This window comes from Microtus ochrogaster (genome assembly GCF_000317375.1).
Source record: "Microtus ochrogaster isolate Prairie Vole_2 chromosome 14 unlocalized genomic scaffold, MicOch1.0 chr14_random_1, whole genome shotgun sequence".
In the NCBI taxonomy this organism is placed as follows: domain Eukaryota; kingdom Metazoa; phylum Chordata; class Mammalia; order Rodentia; family Cricetidae; genus Microtus; species Microtus ochrogaster.
This window is the reverse complement of record NW_004949096.1, coordinates 3,385,345-3,397,668: the sequence shown is the minus strand read 5'-3', so window position 1 is coordinate 3,397,668 and position 12,324 is coordinate 3,385,345.

The following is a 12,324-nucleotide window of genomic DNA, read 5'->3' as shown; positions in this document are numbered from 1 at the left end:
AAAAAAAAAAAAAGATTGTAAGAGCCAGCCATAATAGGCATCTGCAATGATATAGTATTTGATGGGCACGACTCTGTCATTAAACACTTGAATTCATAGATGATGTTACAGCATACACAAAATAAAGCCACACAAAATGCCAATGTGGATTAAAAAAAAAAGTTCTTGAAGTCCTATCTCTAGCTGTAGGTCTATATGGATTTGATGCTTATAGAGGAAGGAGAGTCAATTTTTTTTTCAGGATGCAGCCATTGCTATACCAATGCTCTAGTGAATTGTCCTATAAGGCTATAGTCATGCACAAACAGCAAGTATGAAATGGACTGTTGTTTTAAAGAAGACAACACACAATGTTTGGAGGAAAAGATAGTGGTCGAAAATAGAGAATGAGTTAGATAGGAGAGATAGTGGGTTTAATAAAAAATAGTTACATGAATGTATGAAATTTTTAAACAATGGAGTATTTAAAAATAAAGTAAAATTGGGAAAAAAAAAACCACAGGACTATAACTGAGGAATGGTAGAGGAACAGCAGACTGCCAGGAGGCAAAAACGTTCTCTGAACAGAAGAGCTCACAGAAGAGTGGCATGTCAGAGGAAGCCTTCGGGGAGAGAAGGTATCCAGTAGAGTTAGTTTCCATGGCAGCTTGGGCCGTAAACACTTTCTGATGTCAGTTTCCATAGGGAGACACAGGCTTTTGTACTTTTTCCAATTTTCAGTGTTTATTATTTCAAAACCCATGAAAATGGCTTTTACACCTATTTATTACTTCATACATTCAGGGTACAGAAAAAGCTACCAGCTTTAATAGTTTTATCAAGATACTATAAGATGAATAAATAGGATCAAGGTAACTTCTATCACAGTATTATTTTCAAACTTTATTATAAAATTCTTATTGTTTTATTTAAAACAAAATGAGTACTGAAGTAACTATTTCTTAGCATCATTTTAAGACTCTGTGGTGAGCATTTATTGTTGACAGCTTGAGTAGATTAAAAGAAAAAAAAATGTATCGTTAATGAGGTGCACTAACACATATATGCCTTTGAGGACTGTTCCACAAAGGGTTAACTGAGAGGTTAAAAGGAAGCCTGAGTGTGAGAAGGAACGTTATCTTGGCTGAGAACTTGGACTGAATACAAAGGGGGAAAACAGCCAATGAACGATGTTGTTTCTCTTTCTTATGACTTATGTTCTTCTCAGGCGTAAGCAAAGAGTCTCGTGCTCCGGCTTTGTCAGCTTCTCTGCCACTGATCCCTCCCATGGTAGAATATGTCCTCAAACTGGAAGCCAAAATGATCTGCCCAGAATTTGTTCTTTTCAGAGAGTCTGTGACAGCAATGAGAAAGATAATTAAGACAACTTAATAACTACAAAGCATTCACATTGTCTATGTGAGAAAGGAGAGCACAATGGTGATCAATTAAATTGAATACATATTTATATCTAGCATACATGTGACATATATATGTATATATGAATGATATGTCTTAGTATTGGAGAGTATTAAACTATCTATAATTGCATATATAGCTACATGCTTACTGTATATACATGTATTATGTGAAAAAATGTCTATAATGAAGGTCACAGCTTCCTATGATCAACCAGGTGTTGTACAGGAGTTATCAGTTCTCTTATTTTCATACCTTAGGAGTAAAGAACACAATTTCCCAGCTATCTCTTGGGCATCAAGTTAGATATAAAGGTGGTAGACAATACACACAACTTTTCTTTGTAGTTTTCCAATATAGCTAAACTAATTAGACCTCTGGATACCAATATTCAAAAGATTTACTAGTAATGTTAATGATTTATCCATGAATGACAAGAAATTATTACCTCCAATAAAAGGTTAAAGTTTATTATTGAAGTCTTCCAGTAGGGTTTTCTCTTTAAATGGTTTACCAGTGTCCTAAAAGGCAAAGGGATGAAATGACTTAAAGTATTTCTCCAAATATTTTTAAAGGAGATCCAACTATAAAGCAATAAACTTTGCTGTCTGAAAAAAATATTTTGGAAACTAAATTCCCAGAGGGCAAGGAATGTGCCATGGTTGTTCACCATTTTATTAGATCTTAGAACCCAATATTGCATGGATCATACAAGGCATTAATATAGACATTAGATAAAAGCATTGTGAACTTTAGTTTAATTCAAGAGTTTCTCATACATATATTTTCCTAAGAAAATTAAACCTAGTATAAGAATAGTTTCTATTGGCCAATGGTTTTTCTCTACCCATAAATTATGACTGAGATCCAAGTTACCTTATGCTGAACTGGAGGAAATATCCAGGAATTTTTAATAGTTGTGATGGAACTACAAAAACATCTCTAACCTCCTATGTACTTCTATATGCGTGATAAGAAATTATTATCCTCATGACCCTTTAATTATAATTAGCACATTAAATGTTTCAAGGTACTTTTATAGGTTTTCGGAGATTATCTAATTATCATACTGACTGAATTAGATCAGCATATTATTGCTGTCTTAAACCACTTTCTGTAGTTATTTATTAAACAAGCATTGATTATGTTTCAAATATTTACAATATACCTAACTAGATAAATCAATACATTATGAGTATTCGGCTCCATATCAAGAGGCTGTCAATAATTTTGCAGACATAAATATGACATCATTATTTTTATAAAAACAAAACAAGGACAAATGTAAACTTTAATTGCATAAAATTATGAAAAAATTTCTAGGGTGCTTAATAAAGATTTTTTTAAAAAATATTATGTATTAGTGAGTCTTTGTGAGGTTCAATTATTTTAGCAAATTGAAGGATTAATTAACTAAAAATCGGTAAACATTTACAGCATCTTAGGCATTATAACAAGTCTTGGATGGATATACAAAAATGAAAATATATAGTGATCTTTTGAGTGCAAATGATCAAGGGTTAAACTTATAACCTAATATAGACACTAAATCATTGCCTAAATTAGGACAAATTATATTGATGAATCAATATTACCATTGGTTCACATCAATGACCACCTTGCTTTAATTGCTAATTTAGATAGAGAGGAGCCATGCAATTGAATTCTTTAAGGATGGAACATTGCATCACATCTAGGAGAACCCAAGTAGAGAGATGAGTAGCCACTTTGAAAGGGCAAAACAAAATTACTGAATTGAATTAAAATCACAGGTACCCAATTAACCAAAATGGCCAAGAACTTCTGATAGTAGAGATATTTACAATAGTAAAAAATTGATATTAAAATATTATATTCTCATTTCACTAATATAACTATGTTTTCAAAATTACTATTCAAGTAATGAGTTTTTTTCTCTTTTCAAGTAGTAGTTTGCAAGAAGTGTTGTTAATATGATATATGTTTTTAATCCATTTGCAGTGTTACTAAAATAAAACCAAGCTTTAAATAAATCTTTGATGAATTATAGTTTCTATAGCCCTATCAAGTTCTGAAGAATGACTTTACGTTTCACAGACAGTTTTACTCCATTCAAAGAAAAGTCAGCTAAAGATGAATACAGATGACTAAAGGCCAGCATTACAGAGAGGAGAAAACAAGATGTAGTGTAAAGAACTGGATTGCATTTCCAGTTCCTCAAGATTCTAGATTCAAGTAACTGGACTATTGGCATACATTTGCTTTCTGATGGCCAGGTATCTCCATGTGCACAGGATAAAGAGAATGGATTGGATTAAATATAATGGAAATGCTTCATGTCTGAAGCAAATTTTCTCTCTGATGATGAGCTATTGCTTCAATGGACACTAGTCCATTTCTTACTAAAAGAAAGTTGTATGCAAGATGAAGCAATTTTGCATTCCTAGATTGGGTAATTTTCAGTTGTTTAGTCTATGGCTCTATGCTTTGCCTCTCTCAAATGATACAATATATAATGAATTTTCTTTAGTTTCTTAAAAGGACAAGTTTGCTTCAGAGTTAAAAGAAGAAACTTAAGGATTTCATGGTAAATTCAAATACCGTTTGCTATACAATTATTTATTATGGACAGAAATTTTTAGTCATTGTTTTCTATCTTTTGCAATTAGATCTTAATTTGCATTATGTTTTCTATTTTCAATTATTTTGAAATATTTTCACTCTTCTTGATTTGAGCCAGTACCAGCAGAATACTCCTTTTCTTAGTTTCGTAGTTTAATTAATTAAGCAATTATACAGAGTTCTCTGATTTTCACTAGTATATATTAATGTTACTTGATAACATTTATTGTGATATTTTATACATGTATATTCTGTATTCTTATTACATCAACCTACAACCTTCTCTTTTCCTTCTCCTCTTCCTACTAATTACTTTCCTTTTTTCCAAATAGTAGTATTGTGGTTTCTCTTCTATTTTTTTTCTTTTTATGTGAGCTAGTGATTTTGTTAGAATTGCTTATAGGAGCATTGATGGGGAATTGTACACAGGAAGATAAACACCTTCTCACAGACTACATCACTAAAGAAAGAGAGTTCCCCATCAATCATTAACTGTGTATCAACATTCAGGAAAGAATGAGATCCAATGGGCCCTTCCTTCTTCATGAGAAAGTTTGAGAAACCCAATTTTGTGAAGATCTTGTTGAGGTAAACACTACTTACAGATGCTATGAGTTCAGAGTGCTGTGGTCATGTCATGCACAAAATCCAACATTTCACAACACTTCCTTGACATCTTGAGCTCTTGTGTGCTCAGCCTCATTTTTACTGATGTTCCCCTGAATCTTGCAGAATATGTCATAAAAATAACTCTTGAATGTTATTCTATAACTGCGATATCTAGTCTTTTGTCAGAGATGTACTATATCTCTTTCCCTACTAGCATATATCCAGAGTGAAAACTCTGATACCCATAACAAGAATATAAGGAAAACATTGCTTTTGGTAAAATGCTAGGGATGACTGAATCACATTTAGTTCTACAATGTGCAAAGAAAAATATGCTCAGATATGGTTACAAAAGAACGGTGCACTCAAATCACAGTCACAAAAAATTGAGTAATATTCAATAAATGAAAAACATACTTTAAAAATTATAAACACAAAAACAAGATACATTTAAGGAAAATGCTTGCACTGCTTTCAGAAATTATTTGAATCCCTTAGCTTTGTAAATTTAAACTTGGTTAAAACATAATGTTTTATTTTTATTTTATTGAAAATAGATTCTTCTATCATACAATATATCCTGACCACAGTTTTTCCTAACTCCACTCCCAACAACTATCCTCACCTACTAGCTCTCCCATAGCGACTGCCCCTCTGTTTCTCTGAAGAAAAGAGCAGGACTCCAAAAGACAACAACAAACACAGCAAAACAAGATACAATAAGATAAGGCAAAAGCCCTCAAACCCAGGCTGGAAAAGGCAACCCAATAGAAAGTAAAGAATTCCAAGACTAGGCAAAAAAGTAAGAGACACACCGGCTCCCCATGTTAGGAGGCCCACAAAAAAACACAAGCTAGGCACCATAACATAAATGCAGAGAATCTGTTGCAGACCCATGCAGATCCATCCAAGCCCATGCTTGCCACTTTAGTCTCTGTTAGCCCATGGGAGCCCTGCTTAATTCATTCAGTTCGCCATGTTCTCCTGTTGTCCTCTGTCCCCTCTGATTCCTACAATCTTTCTGCTCCCTCTTTGGCTAGGTTCCCTGAGCTCTGAGGTGAGAGACTTGATGGAGAGCCCCAATTTAGACTCTCTCTGCATAACGACTGATTGTAAGCCACTGTGCCTGCACCTGTCTGCTGCTGGAGGGAGCCTCTTTGATGATTACTAGAAAAGACGCCCATCTATAAGTAGAGTCAATATCACTAGGAAACATTTTGTAGGCGGAGACTGCTCGTTCATACCCCGGATGCCCAGATGTGAAATAATCACGCAGAAACAATGTTCATAGCTTATGCATATTCTTAGTTAATTCTTACATCTTAAATTAATCCATTTCTATTAATCTGTAAATCACCTTGAGGTTGTGGCCTACTGGTGAGATTCTGGCTGATCGCCAGCGTCTTTCTCCTTGGGCATCTACATGGCCTCTCTCTGACTCCGCCTACTCTATATATCTTTGTTCGAATTTTCCTCCTGCCTTTACTCTACTAAGCCATTGACCAAAACAGCTTCTTTAATAACCAGTGGTAATAAAACCTATTCATAGCGTACAGAGGGGACTCCCACATCATCATTTTATTGTTTTTTGTTTGTTTGTTTTTGCTTCTTTGTTGGCCAGTCATATTTGGTTCCACTCCATTTCTATGCTATCTGGTTTCTGATTCCTGGCTATCCAGTCAGAACAGAGCCTGAAATCCTCTCATTACAGGGGCATCAAGTTAAACCAGGCAATAAGGGGCAGAACTCCCACGAGTTCTGCTTCAACATTGTGTCAGCGCATCTTACAGGCAGGACAGACTATAGGTTGAGGATTTTGTCGCTGGGTTGGTGTCCAGATTTCTTTTCCCTTTGTCTTCAGAGTACTGTCCTGCATCAAAGAGACAAACCTGTAGGAGTGATGGCACCATGAAAATACCACCTAGAATTTTCTACCTTAAATGAGCTATGTGGAAGTTGTCCTAAGGGACACTCTGCTGTCTTTTGCAGAGAATAGCCCTCTGCTCTAGTATCATGCAGGATAGAAAGTAAAAATAGAACTTTGAAAACAAGTTTCATTATTTTTTAGATAAATTTGTAAAATTTCCTGAAATACAAAAGTAAAAAGAAACAGGACTGAAAATCAGAAAGACTATCTGATGAATGAGGCAGGACACAGAAAAAGAAAAAGTTCTATTACTAGACTGTTGCAGAACAGACACATCTATAGCAACATCCAGGACTATAATTATACCAGTCACCCAAAAACCAAGGAGAACTTGAAACTCAGAAAAAAGCTACTGTAGACAACTGGGATACCATGAAGAGATACACAAGAGATTCCTAGATTCCTAGCCATGTGAAATTTCTAGACTGCAGAAAGAAATAATAAAATATTCGTGGAACTTTGAAAGTGGAGATTTCAGAATAAATATGGCCAAGAATTAGTGAAAACTTAGCCAGATTTATGGTATTCCCAGGAGGATAACAAAGTGGGGGGAAGACATGGGAGAAACTAGTTAGCACAAGAGCTAGGAATTCAGAATGTATCTGCTGCAGAAAAGGCTCCAGAGGTCCAGTGAATCGAGAGAAATCTCTGGAGAGAGGAGTAGTGCATATAAGGCCAGCAATGTCACAGTGGTCACAGGTGTAGACCTCTAATTTTGATTGAAAGAAAAGGCAATGAGAGTTACAGCCAAAATTTAATAAATTTTATAGAGGGAAAGCAACAAATTAAAAATACCTGAGAGCAGAAGAAGTAATCTTCCCCAGGGAAGATCAGGGCAACTGTTTATCAATACCAAGTTGTCAGTCCAGAAAATGTATAAATACAAGTAACATTATACAGAGTTACCAGTATATTACAGTGTGTATTTATATATTTAAGAATACAGATGTATACTCATATACATATATGTATGTAACAATGATTAATGGATAAAAAGTGATGAATTTAAAAGTGAAAAGGAGGGATATATATATTAGAGTTTGGAAAAGATATATTTATAATAAATGTCAAAAGTAATAAAACTTTCATATTTATTGTTCCAGTAATTAGGATATCATAATCACAGTGGATTTATTTTAACAAAGTTGTAAATAATTTAGTATTCTAAAAATGGCAAAAGAATAAATAGAGCAAAAAATATGTTTACATTTTAAAAATTTGTATTTAACAAAACAAAACGTGCACAAAATGGAATTTATTTTGTTGTGGCAACTACTCATGGGTACGTGGACTGCTGAGTTTTTGATATAACCAGTGATACTACCCTGAAGAAAACTGATTTTTGCCCTTCCTGGTGTTATCATATGCCAAAATCTTCATGATTGGGGCATATTTGTGTGTTTATTTTATTAGTTTTTTGGTTTTGCAAGAAAGAGGGAGAGAGAACATGAACTTATGTGTGTAGGGACATGAAAAACATCTGGGAGGAGTTAATAGAGGGGAAATGATATAACAAAAATATTTGTATGAAACAATTTAAATAACACAATATCTAACTGTATATTTAAAATATTAAAAATTTTTAAATTCTTGTGGAAAACAATTGATAAAATGGAGGTGAACATATGTAAACATGCCTATTTTCTTTATTTTCATTGTTATGGTGGGTTGTGTTGAAGTTTAGCAAGAGGAGATTATGATGTCGTTAAAGCAGAGATGATAACAGACATGGAGAATGGCAGTTAGGAGACTGATGGAGCACTCCCTAGAGTAGATGTAGACATATCAAGGCAGTCACCAAAGGTTCATTTTAAATTAAAGCTCAATTAGTATATGCTAATTGTTAATTATAATTGAAATTTATTAATAAGCTAAAAGAACAAACACGAATTCCTTATGGATCTAGAAGGAATGTTTATAGATCATACACTATGGATACTAAAACATTCCTCCTCTACTTATATTTGCTGGTCTCTCTTTGGTAAACTAGGGCAAAATTTTGAAAGCTTTACTAAATCATTTTTTAACATGAGAAACTAATGGTGTACCAAATACATTATAAAAGTCTGTTAAACAGGCAGTAAGTTGTTTTCATAATAAGGACATGTGAGAAAGAGGTAGATACTGTCCTAAATCCTTAACTAAAGCAATCTGCTTTCTAATCTGTGAGATTCAAAATAATTTTGCAGAATAGAAGGGGCCATGGGAATGCATTTTTATTTAATCAATTAGGTCAAAAGATGTAAAACAAATCATATGATGATCTTCTTGTAGCATTCCACTGGTCAATACTCCCTCTTCTGCAACACTTTCCTGCCCAAATCTCTCTGTAGACAAGCTAAAACAAAGCACTCTACCTATTATGTTCTGCATAAGTCTAGGTTTTGTAAAACACTGTCATGAATTATGACACGCCTTATAAGGCTCATGTGATCTATTCAGTATTTATAATGTATCCTTCAGAAAATTGATCTGTGCTTAACTATTTTTGTCCCAATGTTGGAAGCGAGCAACAAAACGGCAATAAGACAAGAAGATACATGAACCTCAATATCAAGCTCAATGTGTTAGCCTCCACTATGAATTTACAGAGAGACAATTTTAAACCCCCAAATGCTAGGTTTTCAAATGATTTAGGAACTTTAATGTGGGCTTAGTCTCAGTATTTTTACCATTAGAATAAAGAATTCTTTACCAGAAAATGTCGACAATAATTACAACATATCAAATGAACACATGAATACATACTGAGTTTCTGACTACTTGTGAGCATCTAGCTTGCATGTGGATACTTTCTGCTCTCAGTTATTAGCAAGAATGAGTAACTCAGATGCCTGTCACATTTCTGGCAGTGTTGTAGATGATGATACAAAGGTGAACAAATACTTAATGTCCCTTTCCAAAAGATGGCACAGAGAAATGCTTGCAAAATTGCCATGAGAACTTATGAAATGAAAGAACTGTGATGGAAATTTGCTAGTAAGACACGACTAAAGAAAGTATAATTGCTTTCAAATGATTAACTTAGTTCACTAATGTAATTTCCTTAAGTTTACTTTTTAGATTTTTGAGCCATAAGAAATGTATATTATATTAGTAGATAGAATTTGGAAATGGCAAATATCAGGACATACCATATCATATCACCATGTTCAAGTGTGGAATACTGTGGTATAATTTTCCCTGTTGATTTGAGTCCTTCACATTAGCACACAGAACAAGAAAATCTTACATAAGAAAAAATATTTAATTATTATAGTGCTGGACCCTGTATATCTTTATTTCTGTTTCATATAAAAAATAATTCTCCAAGATACAGATTGGCAGTAGCATAAGATAATGAAATTAGAGATAATGATATTAGAATACAGGGTTTTTATCTTGAAAACTGGATCCTATAGATCCCATATCTAGTCAAGTGCTTCTCACTCAGAAGACTGAGTAGTTCACACAAAGATGATGCTAAATAATTTAAGGCGTTCTTATTTCCATGGTCCCAACTTTCAAGATGTCTTTAACAGATACATTAGTGGTTTTATTCCATTGCATAAAAAACAATCTTAAAGATTACATGGCAGAAATGTAGAGAATACTGAGTTGATCTCACAAAGACTGCTTGAAATAGGCCTTGAGATTAATAGTGTTAGACAGCACAGTACATTAACCAAATCATCTGGCCACATGATCTGACTTCAAACCACCAGAGAATTTTCTTTCCTAAAGACCTTGTTTAACATTTGTTCATTCATTCGTGTACATGTGTCTTCCTGAATGAAAATTCTAGTAAGTGTGTGGGGGTCAGAATACAACTGATTGGACTGATTCTAGTCAAGGGTCCCAGTGATTGAATTCTGGTCTTTTTACTCATTGGCAATCACTTTTAAGGGCTCAGCATCCCTTCAGCCCTCAGTGGAGAAACTAATATTACATAAGATCCACAGTACTAAATGCTCACTATTGGCCAATTATTACAAGAAAAAGTTGGCTTTCTGATACAGTTCTCAACCAGTAACAAACTGGAACTCGGTATACAAAAGATCTGGTCTCTTTAAGCAACATGATTAGCTTTCAGATGCAAGTTCTATATTGTAGGTGGAGACTGTTCATTTGTTTCCTAGCCACCTGCATGAGAATAATAACAGAAACTATATGAATTACAATACTGTTTGACTATTAGCTTAGGTATATTTCTAGCTAACTCTTACATCTTAAATTAACCCATTTCTATTAACCTGTGTATCACCATGATGCTCGTGGTTTACTCAAAAGGTTCTCCTTTGTCTGTCTCCTTCGGCAGCTACATGGTGTCTCCTTGACTTCGACTACTCTCTTTCTTTATCTCTTCCTGCCTGACTATAATCTGCCCTGCTATAGGCCAAAGCAGCTTCTTTTATTAACCAATGGTAGTAAAACATATTCACAGCATACAGAGGGAAATCCTACATCACTAAATTCACAATTAATTTCAATGAACTTAATGCCCATGATGCTTTTAATTTTCTATACTCTTTACTATCACCTTGCCTTCCTTGTCTTTTCAGTATATTCTAACGTGGTTTCTGAGAATGATCATCCCACATATGTGTGAATAATTGGCTTAGAATCTGTATCTGCAGATGCAAAGTCTCCAACCATATCAGGCTTCACACTAGAGTAAGTACTTCTCAAGCATGTGAGAGAGTGAATCTCTTACATTCCTGTGAATCCCAAAGTCACCTAGCAAATTCACAAAGCATAACTCATACTGCTCTATCCAAAAGAGCGGCTGTCAATCACTGAAGAGAACAAGAAAATCACAAAATTGGCCACTTTCTAATATTTTCAAGCTGATGGGTGCTCCTTATAGACACTCTGCAAATTGCAGACTAACATTTCTGATTGACACCAACTGCACAACTTCTGTAGATAGGCATAGTTTTGGATTAACCTCAAGAAAGTCACATAAATAAATTATTATTTCATCTAGTCTCCGAACAAATGCTGCTATCTGCCATGACTGATTAGGTACTCAAACCGCAGGCTGGTTTCCAATTCATGGCACTACTGTTGTTTCAGCCTGCTTAGTGCTAGGATTACAGGTTTAAGTATCCACACCTGAGTCACTTCTTAAAATCTGAATAAAGCTTAGTTACTTTTGTTAAAAATCAACAGAGAAAATACCAGACATGAATAAAAATGAATGCCATTGAGCTAAAATCCTATAAAAAAAATCAGGACTGTATTTGTGATGTCCCTTGAAATAAAAAAAATATGAAAAAAAATGAAAAAATAAATCTACACAAATATCTACACATTTTATACACTATTTTGGAAACCCTCTAAAAGATGTCACTGTTCAAACAAGATTAGCAGCACATTCCATTCCCAAAGCCTTATGACTCCTTAGTGAAAGCACTATTTGCAAATCTGCAATCTTCATTTTAAAAATATGGATCCAGGTGCTGGATAATGTTAACTAATTTAGTTTAAGAGTTGAATAGTGGTTTAGTAGCTTTTTTCATTGGAGACGGTATATGTCTTTTACAGTAAGGTGAGTTTCTCGTGAGATTTTCTAAAACTGAAGATTTTCAGCTAGGAAGGGAGAAATGCCTTAAGCCAACCACTGTGAGGCTAGCAGGGGACTCTTGGGCAATGTGGTCCTTCTCATGTCCCCAAACATTCCCTGTCTTTCTATCATTTTTCAGCATCACTTCTTGAGATTTTATTAGTTCTTTGGGGAAGACACATTGACTGGGAAGGGTTATTGTGGTCATCTTGTTAAATGATTTACATGAGAATTCTTTAAAAAA